The 5,789-nt window shown below is 32.1% G+C and overlaps 1 pseudogene; it reads right to left on the bottom strand.

Annotated features, from left to right (window-relative positions):
* Positions 1 to 3,657: 3,657 nt before the first annotated feature.
* LOC108747473 lies at positions 3,658 to 5,569 on the bottom strand (annotated as a pseudogene).
* Between the last annotated feature and the right edge of the window lie 220 nt (positions 5,570 to 5,789).

Below are 5,789 nucleotides of genomic sequence, written 5' to 3' on the forward strand. Positions count from 1 at the left end.
GAAGGCAAACGAATACACCAATTAGAACAAAGGAGAGTCCGTAGGTTCCGAGAAACGCATTCACGGCGGATTGAGTTATCGGATCACATGATCGAGTCACTCTCATTATCATTATCGCGTTAATTAATGGCATCATATTAATTCACTCACTAACGGGCAATAAGATTATTCTACAAAGCACTGCCATAATTTGAACTGTTGTTACGTTGATTTTGGAATCCTGCCAAGTAATACCACTATTTGATATTGTCGAACGAACGGGTCCTACCCTGCTAAGTGATGAATTAATATGCAAATGTCTCGCATGCTACTGTCCAGTGTTTATCTTTGCAAAGCGAATATCGCTCTATATTCGCGAATGATTAATTTCGCGGAGCTTATTGCATTTCCAGTTATCACTTTCAAGACAATTTCCAATATTAATTTTCAATAATGCAATTTTTCAATTTTTTCGTCCCCACAGTCAGATTCCGGATTTGTCAGAAATAGATTTCACAAAGTAATTTTCACCACAAATTTTATTGGCTGTCAGCGGGAATAAAATCTGCTAATGGAACGTTGTGCATTACCAGCGGAAATTTGCTATTTCATAATCATTTAAACGATGTTTCATTTAAATAGAATATGTCGTGTATTTTTTTTTTTGGAAATAATAAATTCTGCTCGATTTCTGCTGACACTCTACTATCAAATTATATCGATAAAGACACTGCAGTTGATGCCAAACTGACAAACTGTGTTAGCATGTTAACACTTTTTCTTACTTGAAATGAAAGTAAATTATTATACTATTAAGTTGCATCGTCTCCGTGCTCCTTAACGCGTCAACGCACAATCGCGACAAACAATGAGAAACCGAGAAATCTCCGTCAGCTGTTGCAGCTATAGATTTTCCTTCCAGTATGCGACGTCTTGATTTGTTACTTGGTAAGGAAGGATCGGCTATAACGTAATGTAACGCGTTAGACTTTACGGAATAATTAATCGTAAGAGATTAACATAGCATGTGGCTCTTCCGTTTCGTATAACTGCAAACAAAAACAAATGGGTTACCGTGGCGTGTACTTCGTTTCTCGGCGCTGCACATTATTAAATGCGAACCGTAATGCGCATAAGGCGACAGTTTAATCCTCGAGCGGTCGTAATTATCGGGTTGTTCTTAATACTTGTTACTCATACTTATTACCACTCTATTTTCTTTGTGCATTTAATGACACGACGTTAAAACTTCACGTGCGAAACAGAGATGGCGAAAACGGCGAAAAGCGAGAGATCCCAGTTTCCAATGTACCAATATGAATATCAAGAGCGATGGAAATGTCCTTCTAGCCTTGAAACATGAATACATGAAACACTTGGAATATATACTCGTTGTGTTTGTGTTACGAATCGCTTGAAGCATGCCCGATAAAAGCGCACATGCTTCGCGATAACGTAACTCGAGGATTAAATGAACGTGCCAAGCTAAGATTTTACACGTGGAGGAGACGCGTTTGGATCGCGCGTCCGACTCTTCTCCGATTAGCGACCGATAGCTCGGCGTCGTAGCACATAAATATGATGAACGAAGAACGAAGGAATAGACGCCACGAGGATCCCTTCCAACCGCGGTGACTTGTTGGCGTACGACATTAGGATAGGTTCCTCGTAACCTACCTCGTCTCTCTTGTTACGCCTACTGCTACACTGTTATTGTTGATGAAAACTCCATATTAATAAGAAATAAATATATTATCTCAAAGCGTAGTTATATAATACATATGTACACACACACATCTCATCCTCGTTTTAGTTTTGTTAGATGACGAATAGTGTTAAGTGATTGCGAAAGATGAAAGCATCCCAAGCAGAACAAGTCATTGTGATACAGTATTGGAAAAATGGGCTTTTTTGAAAAAAAACTCAATCCACTGAGTTTTATGGGGATTTTATTAGGAGTTTTTTTAGGGGTTTTTAAAAATAAAATAGATTATTTGATATTTTTTTCACGTAATATTTAATTTACGTTGTATTTATCATTATTTAATTACATATTCAAATAAAATTAATTATAAATAAATTTTGATAAAATATTGATAAAATAGTGATAAATTTTTCAAATATAGAAAAAAACATTTCTATATAATGAAAACTCAACAAATAGAAAATAAGAAATGTCCATAATGGTTGAAGCTAGATCTTTTAATATTTAAATAATTCAATATAAATTTGTATATACTATACAATATATATGTACATGCATATATATCATACTTGTAATCATCTTAATTGCACACCGAAATTTTATCGGACTAAAAACGCAGCTAAACTACCGAAATAAATATCACAATTGAATTTTAATGCCCAATAGGCATCTATAAAGCTCTTAATATGTTGGAAATCAATAAATAAATCTATTTTATATTATGAAAAATATTACCTCGGCGTAGTTGTATCCGGATCTCTAACATTCCGTGCGAGATTCTAAATTTTTAGACTACTGAGGTTTCTATAGTGAAGATAAAGAAAGAAATAATGATACTACGTATTAAAAACTATATTAATACTTATTTGAATAATTTAATACTTAAAATTAATGCTTAAACAAATTTTTGTTTAAAAAAATTTTTAAACAGAAAAACAAAAACATTTTTAAACAAAAAAAAACCAAAATGTTAAAAACAAAAATTTTTTTTTAAGGTTTGATGTTTAGTTATGACCTTCATTATTTGGGCTTATCTTCTCGAAGATATCTGTACATTTGCATTAGTTTCGTTACTTTTTCTATTCCAAGCTTATTCCGAATAGGTATCCAACTAATTCATAGATTGAAAAAATTCTTTCGAGCGCTGCTTGATAGGCACCAATGAAGTTTTTTAAAGAAATTATATTACAGATTTAAATATTACACAATATTTTATATATATATATAAAAATAATATGATCACACACATACACACACACACATCCACCCACACAGGGTGTATAAAAAGTCTCAGACGCCTTAAATATTTTGAAAAATAAGTATTTTTGAGAAAAATGTTTCAGATAAAAAGTTGTAGAGTTTAAAAAATCTATGATCACATCCGTTTGGAGCGGCGTCGCCAAGGTCAGACGGATTAGTAAAATTTTTTAAACCCTACAACTTTTTTCTGAAACATCTTTCTTGAAAACGTGTACTTTTCAAGATATTTAAATTTAAGAGGTCCGAGGCTTTTTGTATACTCTGTATGTATTAAAATTGGTATATATTAACATTGTCCAGTTAGTTTAATATTTCTATATTCATTAAATATTTATAAATACATTCCTTATATGTGTTACCGATTAAAAAATTTATTTGTCTTATATAAAATTTCAATAAAATCTAAAAAATCATAATTTTGGGTTTTTTTAAATGCGTAAAACCCCCTGGGTTTTTTTGGGGTGGGTAAAATAATAACTAACCCTGTTATGATATCAAAATAATGTCAAAATGACTTCAAAATGATGATTAAAAGTCATTTTTCAATCATTTCCGATTTATTTCAATATCATTTTGACGTTATTATCGTAACTTGTTCTGCTTGGAATACTCTTCCAATTTCTTCTAAACTTAACAATAACCAAATTTTTTCTTATCTTTTATCTATAAATGTACAATATTTGACTAATAAGTATATAATAATAAATCGGCCGATAATGAATTTTCTACAAATAATTTAAATAATACGTACATATAATTATTACACAATATCACTCATACATGATTATTATCTATTCTATATCTAGTTTTTTTGTGCTCTCACTAATAGTACTTTGTGTCTGATCGCCATCAGCAGTCTATTATTGTATTTTTCTTTCATCATTTCGTGTATTCGCCTATAAACTCCTCCTTGAGGTTCTTAACTCGATCAGATGACATCTCGTGCAAAAATGAAAAAGCAGACATAATATCGAATGCTGAAATTACGAAAAGAAGAGTAAAGAAATTAATGTGAATTTATATTTTCTTCAATGAAGGCACAAAATTTATGTCGTATACGACACAAATTTTATGCCTATTTCTATAGTATAGATTAACTTTAATCTCGATTTAACTTACTTTTAATTTTTTTTTAATTCTTAGAACTAACAAAAGTAAGGTAGTTAAAGATTAAATTGACCTACATTGGTAAAAACGAGTGAAAGTACTTACAGCTTTCATGAAAGTACGACCTATTGGCTTTCGCATTCCGAGTATTGCAGAAGTAAACCGTAAATCCGATGCTCTAAAGTAATTCGTTTAACACTATGTGAGGCCTGTCCGTATCTGGAAACAGCGCGGTGTACTTCTTCACGTCCCATGTGAAAGCAAGGCGTAACGATTAGCAATTCAGGAAAGTTATAAGACAATAAAATAGCTTAAACAGCGATACTCACGTTCAAATACGATGCAAAGTGCTTGTTCTCTGCCATAATTCAAGAATTTTAAACATGTCGTGAGAAGATACCCATGTCATATAGAAAGTCCCGCTAGGTCGAAGCATTGTAAATGTTCTCAAATCCCTGTCTATCAGCAGAGATAAACATGATTATTTCTTAGAATCTGCAATCTATATTACACTCTCGAGCAATAGTATTAAATCAACATGTGAAACTTGAATCAGCTTTACTTTCGAAATGCGTTTTATCGCGTTACGAAAGTAGGGAAATACTTCAAAGGATTATCTTGTACAAGTTTTATAACACTTGTCATGATAATAAAATCAAGATGACTCATCAAATCTTAGGTGTCATTTAAAACTTTATATGACGTCTTGATGAAAAGTCTCAGAGTGACTTCATCAAACTTCCATTAACTTGATTAGCACTGTTTTATTAAATAATAAAAATAAAAATAAATTATTTAATTATTAAAATTAATTAATAGAATTATGTTTAATATTTCGAAAAAAAATTAATAACAATGAATATTAGAAATTTTGTCTTGAGATCAAGTTAACCGCTAATTATATAAGTTAATAATAATTTGATCGAAGTCATATCCTAATCCCTCTTATCAAGATTTCATGTATAAATGGTGGTCAAGATAATATTATCTTGATCTTATCATGACAATCACATGTTACAAGACGAAAAGTTCCTTACCGGATATCGTTGCAAAAATGCAAAATAGAAAACGAATATATGACTTCGAACTCGGCAATGTATTTCTCGGGCAAATCTTTTGTCTGAATGTCCAATGTCTCGAATTTAAGCACCTTGTCGATAGCATGCATTCTATTCGTATATTCGACCATCTTCTTGGAAGCGTCCGTACCTTTGTATACAATTCATTAAGTGTGATAATTAACCGAGTCACCTATACTCTCTAAAACTTTTAGAGTGAATTTCACTCTGAAGAATGAAGTCTCACTCTTAAAGATTGAAAATTGAGTTACTCTTTTTCAAGACTGACAATTTTCACTCTTTAAGAGCGAGATTCTACTCCAAAGAATTCAGAGAGTATAGATTCTGTCACTTTCCTGCCCTTCCCTTCTCACCTATTATCATTGCAGCTTGATAAAGAGTCGGCAGGACTACGTTCTTTGTTACCATCTCGCAACCGGAACCGATGTTCACATTTTCCTGATACGTGATTCAGCTGATGCAACTTAAGGTATCGGAAGAATTGCTCCATTTGGTGTCTCTGTATATGATCGTGCCCGACGTACGTCAACGGATTCATCACAGAAGAATTAGAAGAAACTGCATTGACATATATAATATATAAATTGCAAAATTCCTCTAATCTAGATCTGTAATGCCCATTTCCATCAATGTATAGATAATTAATTTATTTCGGTTCT

Source organism: Trachymyrmex septentrionalis, unplaced genomic scaffold (assembly GCF_001594115.1).
Source record: "Trachymyrmex septentrionalis isolate Tsep2-gDNA-1 unplaced genomic scaffold, Tsep1.0 scaffold2, whole genome shotgun sequence".
NCBI lineage: Eukaryota > Metazoa > Arthropoda > Insecta > Hymenoptera > Formicidae > Trachymyrmex > Trachymyrmex septentrionalis.